Here is a 10,115-nt window from a genome sequence, read left to right on the forward strand (position 1 = left end):
ACGGGAACTTCCAGAACTCATGCAAGTTAAGCCTTGGAGATGCGGGATCACATTTCATATAACACACAGATGAATAATAGAAAATACCATGCATTATACTTTCATCTGTGACAACAGGTCTTCAGCCTCAGCAGCTGGAACACTAAAAGCAGTGCGTGCCGATCCCCACACGTGCCAAGGTGAAAGAGTTCCCTGAAAGCTCTCCTCACTCCCTGCAAACAACTGAGCAGACAGAAGAATTCCACAAATAGCAGAGCAGAAGTCAGATGACTGAATGTATTATCAGCCTTCTTTTGGGACTACAATACCTCAATACCGCGTCATCCATGCTACATAGATTGCAAAAAATCTGCAAAACATGCATAACACAATCACCAACTAATAGTTAAACATACTAAAATTAAACATTTTAAAGAAATAAGACAAATATCTCTACTGGTGTTTCATCCTTTCTAAACCTGTATCCCCAGAGTGCTTGCTAATCTATTTTCCACCTATTCCCCAAATCAAGTGTTCTTGAGCTCATTTTCTGAGCTTTTTATTATGAGAAACAATAGGCAACCTGAATAGGCTTTTTCAAAATAACTGCCTACCCATTTTCCCTTTCCCAGTGGAGAACTACTGTGTTATCTCAACTAAGTCCTGAATAAGACACACCCACAGTACACTGAAAAAAGGTGTAGCCTACCAGCTAACAAGAACATAAATTAAGGGGGCAGGGCGAAGGGCCAGTGTTTGCCTGGGTTCAAATTCCTCTCCAGTAGTCTGGCTATGTGACCTTTGGAAAATTATTTGACAGCTCCACGCCTCCACTTCCTGAACTGTAAAAGAGAAATGACAGTTATCATATCACTGTGCTACAGTCAGAAATATCCAATACTATACAATCAGGGCACTTTAACCCTGCATCAGTGTTGTTAGTAAGCCCTCAATAAATGTTTTTACTTCATCCATTACAGTTCTTATTTTGTAAAAATTACAAGACAAAAAAGAATCCTGTGATTTAAGAATTGTTAAACACTGAGCTGATGACTAAAAAAAGCTAGAGACTATTTGTAGGTCTTAAGTAACATCTGTCCAAGGCCTGCCTTGAGGCAAGGGTTTGGGATATACCTGTTGACAAAATTTGCAGGGCTAGAACTATGTAAACCTATTCATCCTTTTTATGGATCAAACTACCAGACTGAGAGCCTTATAAAGGCCTACAAACATATGTTTATCAGATTTTTAAAAGGAAGACATTCTCAGACTGACCATTCCCTCTGATATTTTCTTCCCTACTCACTGGTCAAGGTTAATTGCCCCCTCCGAGTTTTGCCCATAGGCACAATGACTAAATACCCTTTAAGCTTCACCTTCTTCTGGAAAATGGGGGTGGCCTCTACTTTATAGGGTTGTGGCAAAAATGAAAACGTGGAACACCTCAAAAACCCTATACAGTGGTCTGCCTTTATCCGCGGGGGACACCACCCAAGATCCCCCAGTGGATGCCTGAAACCACGGATAGTACTGAACCCTATATATACTGGTTTTTTCCTATATATTCAAAGACAAGATCTAAAAGGCCCAACGTGAGATTTAAGTTGGCCATCAGGAACCTATGATAAAGTTTAATTTCTAAATTAGTCAATTTCACAGATATAAGATTCATTCTTACGGTAGATCTTAGCAACCTCAGCATACAGTTTTCATACTTTCTTTATTAAGTAGAAAACTTCCACCTTTTCACTTAAAGGAATCACTTAATGGCTTCTCTCTGGCATATCAGAATTGCCAGCATCACCATTCTTGCTATTTGGGGCCATTATAAAATAAAATAAGGGTTACTTGAACACAAGTCCTGTAACACCACAACAGTCAATCTAATAACTTAGATGGCTACTAAATAACTGACCAGCATGGAGACAGGGGACAAAGGGATGAGTAATGTCCCGGGTGGGACGGAATGGGAAGGCATGGGATGTCATGAGATTTCATCAGCCTACTCAGAAACCGCACACAATTTAAAACTTATAGTTTATTTCTGGAATTTTGAATGTACTATTTTTCAGACTACGGTTGACGGCAGGTAACTGAAACTGTGGCATTCAAAACCGTGGATAAGGGGGAACTACTGTAACCGGTTGTCGGCACTCAGTAATAGCTACTATCATCATTCATGTTGTTATCGTTGTTACTGTTCCAATACAGGCATTTTAGTCCGAGAAAGAACGCGTTACATCCAGAAAAACTGACAATCATAACAGTACTTTTGAAGGCTGCACAAGGGAGTTTCCCATCCTTTACAAACCTAGGGTGGGAAGGCCTAGACCATGTTAGTCTTAAGCAGCAGAAATGCAGATGATCCACAGAAATGGGGAGTCCCTGATGTGCTGCACTGCAACCTTCAACCAACCAAAGATTGCCATCCTTACCACACACGCTTCCAGAAGACACAACCATTATAATCCTATTTTCAGGGGGGGAAACCCCAATTCAGATCAGAGCAGAGTTTTTTGGCATTATATAATTAAAATTACACAAACACATAAATCTTTAGCATCATAAGCACACTGAAAATTAAGATGAACATGTCCCCTTTCCATCTTATACTATCTGTGGATCCTGAGGAAGAAGAAAGCTACTAAGGAGAAATTCTGGTGGCCTGTCCTCATATTTAACAACAACAACAAAAAACAACAGAGCCTAGTGGCCATTTCTATAGAAGCCTCTCGCCCGAGTCAGCCTCGGGGGAAGCCGCTGAAGCGCCTGCCTGCACAAGGCTCCTGCCACATGAGCCAGCCCTGGAAAGCGTTTCCTGGTTGTATTCCAACCAATAGGCTGCCGCTTTCCTGGTCCTGTCAGAGCTGTGGGGCTATAGCCCATCAGCTTCTTCACCAACCAATCAGAGCAGAAGTTTTTGGACCAATCAAACTTTGACATCTGGAGTCCTCATTTGTATAAGGACAGACCAATCAGGGACCAGGGGCCAGGACCTCTCTGTATATAAGTCAGGGCCCCGTGGCTCCAGCGAACTACCGCCGAGGAGGGCTGCCTCGGGAAGGGGTCTGTCGCTAGGAGCTGTTTGCGCTGGATGGAGTTTCCCGCTTCGCCGCACCTCAGACTGGAGATTCCTACTGGTGTTGAACTGGCGCCAACACCATCAGTTGACATATCAAAGTAAACTGCCAATGCTGGGACACTCAAATACTCATTAAATAAATAACTGAACAAATACATAAAACAATGGCTAAATGAGGCAAGAATTCAAAGACAAAAATCTAAAAAGCCCAAGGTGAGATTTAAGTTGGCCATTAGAAACTCTTAACAGTTCATGACTGGCTGCCTGTAAGTGATAAATTCTGCCAGAATTAACCTGCTAACTTCAATTCTCCCTGTATCTGTCCATTGATAACCAAAGTAAAAACTGTCTTTTTCTTTTAGAACCTTGAACGATTGCTAGTAAATTCTACCTATAAGCAGCTCTCCTCTCTGACTTAAATTTAGGTTCCATGTCCCAAAGCCTAGAAAGCAGCTAAGTAAAATACCACCATTGCCCCCCTGCTAGAAATTTCCAACTACCGAACCAGCTGAAAAATTGTCCTAGAATCAATGTTTCCACAATTTCATTATGTCATCACAGCCAATGGAAGCCAGAAATTTGGTCACTGATGAACATTTTATAGGGAAAACACATAAAATCTTTACCCTAAAAGCCAAGAGTATTATGATGTACATGGAGACCTGAGTTTCTTGACAAGTTTATTTTTAAGAATTCCACTCCTTTTCATAATCAGTTTTGCCTCAGTTTTTACAACAGCTAGGAAAACCACACCAGCTTCAAAAAATATCCACAGAAGTCATATTCTCACCTCTACTTAGAAAATAGTATCTAGAATCCATAAAGTATGTTTTCTTTATGCTGCCTGATTTGAGGGTCTGAGACACTAAAATTATATTTTATAGCTTTTCCAGACATTACTTTTAATAGACTTGAAAGAGTAATAAGACATAATATTCTTTCTACACTTTGCAATTCATAAACCTTTCTACGAGCCTTTAAAACAAAAAGAAAATAAACACAAACTCTAAGAACATCTTTTTTGTTTAGAAAACAAGCCATAGAGGTAAAATTAGCTTGAGATACGGGATATAAAAAAAACACAGGGTTTCATTCTGTTTTCTCTTAAATGGCTTTCATTATTGGTATGTAAATATAGTCTGATTATTTCATCAGAGAAAAAGATCTCAATTTGCTGCTGTTTTATGATTTACTGCAATAAAAGACCAATACCTTAAAGTAGTGGCTTATTTCTCCCTCCTATTCTCTTAATTTAAAATTGATAGAGCATGTAATAACATAATCACCAAAAACTATAAACACAAAATATTGAAAAGCTAGTAATTTCTTAAATAGCAGTTTTGCCACAAAAATAGCTAAGCATATGTTTTTAAATATAACTTCAACTATGACATAATAATGGTGAAAATATCAAATAAGGACACGCTGCATTTCAGAAAACTAATCATTTTGAAAAACTGAAGAGACTCCCCCCCGCCCTTTTTTTTTTTTTTTTGCTACACAGCATCCTAAGGACTACTTATTAAAATAATCATTTTAAAATTCAACACAACACATTTTTTCCCAAGAAATCCAAACTGTCAACTTATGGGTCATATTTCAACCTGAGGTGATTTTAAACAGCTAAGGTACTGAATCCTTACATATAAGGTGTGTAATGGGAGCACTGCTCACAGGTCCTTGGTTCTGAGGCTTGGAAAGCTTTTATATGGTGTAGCTACAAATAAAACCCTTTCTGCACTCTCATACCACAGCCCAAGTCCCCCTCTAATCCTTATAATTTACATTTTCAATAAAATGCTTCTCTAACACTGAGCGAAAGTCATGTAAATTTTATTGAACGGATGAAGGGTTAAAATCAGAGCCAAACTATCTAAAAAATATTAAATTCATAATTGGTGAGCTCTTTTTACCCTCTGCTTCAGTATCCTGACATCTAAAAGTCAAAGAACTCCTCTGGTAAGACTGAAATTCCCAGGAGGAAGAAGGCTCAGATCCAGCCTGAGAGCACACAATGGAATCACAGCTGACGATGCACATCTTTTTCTAGATGTCTCCATATGCTTGAGAGGGTTTTTTTTCCCCCTAGCCAGGCATTAGGGGACTTGCTACACTCTGCCACCAAGAATAGGAGAACATTTTCAAAGATTGTTGCAGAAAATGAAGTAAAACAATGTGTTGCTCCCGAGCATACAAAAGAGCAAAAGGGGCACACGTCAGGGTGGCCATCAGTAACTAAATTAACTAATGATGGTGGGAGGGGGAATTGAATGTTGTCAAATTTTTAATGTTGTTTAATTTATAATACTCCCTACTGGTAGCTGTTCATTTTATCTTTGTGGTTTTTACTATTCTGTCACTAAGATAACACCTCAAAGGTTAAAGCAAAATAAAATTAATTTTTGTCTAAATGAATACTCAAAATTATACTGGATTGGAAATTCACATTATAAATTTGAAAATGGTATATTACAACAGAACACATCTGCAGGGTGTGGTACTTGTCCCCTAAAACTACAGTCCCCTTCTATTCTTTCTTAGTAACCCAATATTAATAAAAGCTAGAGAAATCGGAATAGATAAGATAAATATCATGCAGATAAAATACCTAAAAAAAAAAAAAATCCCTAGCAAGATCAGTTAAATTCATGGGATACTTATCACAAAATGGACTCATTCTCAATTTAATATTCATTCCTTGAACTCCTAAAGACTCTGCAAATTCCAGTTGGGAAAGCAGCCTTGCTGCTGTCAGTGTGCACTAACCTCACCAACAAAGAACAGGAGCACACGCACAAAAAGCACTGTAACAGCTGCTGTCTTTAAAAGACGGCTATTCCTGCCGAGCAACCTGTGATCCTTATAGAGAACCAAAGACCTACCCTCCCTATTCTTAAAAGTCAAGAGTTGATAAAGTCACTGGACCGAATGCAACCTACAACTTAAAACCACCAAAGATGTCTCCTCTCCTTGCATAAACAAGAAAAGTACCCACACACTGGACAATTCAGCTGTGTTTAAGAAAAAAAGACTAAAATAATTTATTTTTAACACTCTTTTGTGTTGGAGTAATCTGGCAAACTACTTCTTTTCTCTAGACAAATATTCTTTGATAAGCTTTGCTCCTTAAATACCAACGCTTTACATTTCAAACAGTGATGCTTTGGTTCCTAATTTCATTTTGTTTGCTCAAGAAAGAGTGAAAAAAAAAAAAGGCATACCATAAAACCACAACTTTTTTTAATGTCCTCCCCAAATGCAGAACTTTCGAGTGCACTTTGGGAATTGGCGGTCTAATTAAACAAGGAGCCAGTGAAGCCCTTACAAACAATGATACTTTACATTCCCAATAATCAATTGCCGTAAGGCTAGTCATTTTCAAACTACCCTTTCAAATTTCACTGTCACCACGCCGGAGTAGCTGAGTGAAACTGAGGTGGAGGTAAACAGACAACTCCTATGACCCTCAGCATGTAAACCAGGCGCTGGGGTCCAGAACACGATCTCTCCAGTATATGCCATTTTAGAAACGGGCCTCGGAGTTACTGCCACATCGTTTGAGTGGCTTTAGACTTTGTCGTGTCTAAGACGTCTCTCGTGGTACCAGAAAAACATAGTATCTCGTGTAGCCCTTCGCGTCTCCCTGGGCCAGCCCCCCTGTAAGTTGCACTAGCTACAGATCTCGGGAGCGGGGGACTAGGGATGGACCAGAGTGGATATAGCTCTTGGCGTCTCCATGACTCCCCCGCCCGCGTGCAACTCTGCTCCAACTGGTCCGGTGTAAGCCCCGCCCCCTTCCTTCCTCCGGCCCTCACCATTGGCTTACCCACATCTCCGATTGGCTCACTGCCCCATCAGTCACACGCAGTGAGATTCGGGTCGGTGGGAGGGGAAGGCGTTGGAGGAGGTGGAGTGGGAGTGGGATTAGAGGACGAGGTGGCAGAGGAGGGTGTTCAAGCTCGGTCCCGGTTTGGGAAAGTTTCCTCTACCAGTGACAGACCCGGAGACGTTAGGCCCAGTCCAGCTCCGAGCCGGTGCAAGGGGCTCGGGTCCCCGATTCCCGCCCCTCGGTCCCGCAGGCCCCGGAAACCACTAGGGGGAGGGGGAAAGGGGAGGGACCATCTGACCAGGGACCGACCCACCCCCGATCTCGGAAGAGACGCCTCCGGGACTCCCTGGAGGGGCCAGGGGCAGGGAGCTCCGAACGGAGAGACCACCCTGGCCCCCTCCGCCCGCGGCCCCCAGGGGCCCGAGAGAGAAGTGCCCTCGGGGCGTGACCGTCGCCAGCCGGCCGGAGGACCCCTCCCGCTTCACCCCAGGGGCCCTGAGGGCCTGTGCCTTCAGGGGCGGGGAGAAGGGGGAAGAGAAAAGGGGGCGCTGGCGAGCCAACCCGGAACCTCCCGGACCGCCTCCCGCCCCCAGCCCCGGCCCCAGCGCGCCTCCGGCACACATGCCCGCACCCAGAAAGTTAAGTCAGGGGCGAGCCCGGCTCGGCGCCGCCGCGGTCCGGCCCCCGGCTCCCCGCCCCCACCGCGGCCCGGCCTGCTCGGCCGGAGCGCCCCGCCCGCCGCAGCTCCTTCCCGTCCGCCGGCGGCGCGCGGCGCCCCTCGCCCCCCGCCCCCGGCGCTGACACGGGCCCGGCCCGCCCGCCGGGCCGCGGCTCCCCCTCTGCCCAGCATCTCACCCCGCGGGCCGCCCCTGACATCACGCTTCACCTTCACACACACCCCCGGCACTTCCCGAGTCCTGCCTCCCCTCGCCCGGCACCCACCATCCGCTGCAGTCGCTCCGCGTTTCCATTAAAGAATGCACCTTCTCAGAATTCACCTTCCCGTCTCTGCCTCGTTCCCCCCGAGGGGGCAGGAGCCCCGATCCTCACGACCTCGCACCCGGCTGGGCGGTGGGCGCCCCGCTCCTCCAGCGGGGGCCGCGCCCGCGCCCCCGGCCTCCCCGCTGCGCCTCGGCGCTCACCTCTCGCCGGCGCCGCGGGCTGCAGCCTCCGCCCGCCTCGCGCTCCGGGACTCGACTCCCGAGCTCTCGCACAGCGCTGGAGCGCCTCCTTTCTCTCCCAGGGACTCCGCGTCTCCCCGCCGCTTCCCGCCCTCCCCACCCCCCAGCCCCAACTCCCCAGCTTCGCGGCGCCTCCGGGATGCAACTCCCGTGCTTCGCGCACTCGGGCAGCGCTCCCCGCGCACACAACAGCCCGCTCCCGGGCGCACGGCTCTGCCCGGCTCCGCGCAGGAAGGGCAGTCGCGGCCGGGAGCGGGGAGGCGGCGCCCCCCGCCCGCCGCCCCCTCCCGCCCGCCCTCGCGGCCCCCAGGGAAGGCGCGGTTACCCGCTCCGGTCGGTCACGCCGTCAGGTGCCGGCTGCCGTCGGCGCTGACCTTCGCCGCCGAAGCCGTGGCTGAGGCTGCGGCCGCCATGTTCCCGTGTTAATAACTGCTGCCTGGTTGTTTATTTCAATGGAGATCCTCCCCCAACTCCCTCCTCCTCCTCCTCCTCCTCCACCACCTCCTCCTCCGCGTCTCCGCACTTGCGGAGAGAGACACAGACCGCGCGAGCTCGGGAGCAGGGGAGGGGGCTCGCGGGCCAGGCCGTCCCTCCCTCCGCCTCCCCGGCCGTGGCCGCCGCCAAGTCTTGTCACTGGTGAAAGGACAGGGCGGAAACTTGCCTCCTGCGCCCCGGGGGCCGGGGCAGAGGTGCGCCGAGGGCTCTCTGGGGGGCAGACCCTGGCCGCAGGGTCCGCAGCATCTCCGTGGGCAGAGTCCTCAGAGAAGGCGACCGGGGTGGGGGGGTGGAGAGTGAGGGGAAAGGGGACAAAATGGGTGACTGTGGCAGAGGGAGGGTGACCTAGGGGTGAGTGGAAGTGAAGGGAGAGTAAACAGATGACTCCATGGGAGGGCAAAGGGCAGTGCCAAAAAAGAAAGCGAGCCGAAGGGGCACGCGGGGGCTGCCGAGCGGCGGCGGCGGGATCTTGGGGCTGCGGACCGCGGGGAAGATGCCCCCGGGCCAAGGTCGGGGCGAGCCCAGGGTCAGGTTCGCCTGGGAAGCCTCCCGGCCGGGCCCCTCCGCCAGCAGCTGCACCCCTCGGGCGCACCTCGCACCCCCGCGTCCGCCGCTGCGCCCTGGAGCCTCCCTCTGCTTCGGCGAAGACCGTCGTCTCCGGTTGCCGCCCAGTCTCTCCAGGGGATGGAGGGGTGCGCCGGGGGGAGGCGAGTTTAAAGGGGTGCCACCCAGCAATTGCGTGACCAAGGCGAAGCGCACACTGTGAAACCTAGCCTAGTTGAGCATTCTTGTCACGACCAGAGTCACAAAAGTTTTTTATTGGATAGTCCGCTTTCTAGACATCAGAAAGTGGTGTTTGGGGGACGCAGGAGAGCACCACCGAAACCGGAGAACTCGCGTTGAACCATTACTGGGGCCAGTTTCATGCTTTGGAGAAGCGGGTTCTTCCGAACTTAGATATAATTCTTCGCGGGGGGGGGGGGGGGGGGGGAGGGAGGAGGGAGGAGTGAGCAACATTTATTTAACAAGTTTCTTTATTTTTAGTCTTATTATAAGGTCACTTGCCACAGACAGTTATGTTTATTGAACACTTACTGTGCGCCAAGTGACTTACATACGCTAGATTTTGATCTTCAAGCCTTACAAAATATTTGCCATTTTTATTCTTCACAAAAAAATTTAAAAAATAAAATAAATTGAAGCTTAACGAAGTAATTTGCCTACAGTCATACAGCTGGGAAGCTAGAGAGGATTCGAGTCCAGTTCTGGTTGGCTCAAAAGCCCATGCTTTTAATGACGTCTGCAACCTCAAATTTGTGGAAATACCACCAATTTTATTAGGGGAGAGAAAAAATACGTGTGTGTGTATGTGTGTGTGTTTGAGTATGGATAGAAAATGTTTGGAGAGCTACAAGCTGTTAGCGCTGGGGAGCATAAGTGGGTGTGTAAAAGGGTACTTCCAGTTTTATTTTGTACACTTAACTATATAGTGTTTGAAATGTTTGCATTGACCATGTGTTAATTCAGGAAGTTTTTAAAGATTATTTTA

The 10,115-nt window shown here is 47.6% G+C and overlaps 1 protein-coding gene across 6 annotated transcripts in view; it reads right to left on the bottom strand.

Moving 5' to 3' along the window:
* Window positions 1–8,528, bottom strand: part of NCOA2 (nuclear receptor coactivator 2) — a 248,316-nt gene extending 239,788 nt beyond the window's left edge. For 2 of the 6 annotated variants that reach the window (XM_087825435.1, XM_087825437.1), the window contains exon 1: window positions 6,888–7,242. The gene's annotated coding sequence lies outside the window, so the exon portion shown is untranslated. Of the gene's footprint in view, window positions 1–6,887; window positions 7,243–7,832; window positions 7,942–8,032; window positions 8,106–8,396 lie in introns of those variants that run through there. The other 4 variants (XM_087825436.1, XM_087825432.1, XM_087825433.1 and 1 more) reach the window with 4 other exon arrangements.
* Between the last annotated feature and the right edge of the window lie 1,587 nt (window positions 8,529–10,115).

Source organism: Miniopterus natalensis, chromosome 16 (assembly GCF_054644295.1).
Source record: "Miniopterus natalensis isolate mMinNat1 chromosome 16, mMinNat1.hap1, whole genome shotgun sequence".
In the NCBI taxonomy this organism is placed as follows: domain Eukaryota; kingdom Metazoa; phylum Chordata; class Mammalia; order Chiroptera; family Miniopteridae; genus Miniopterus; species Miniopterus natalensis.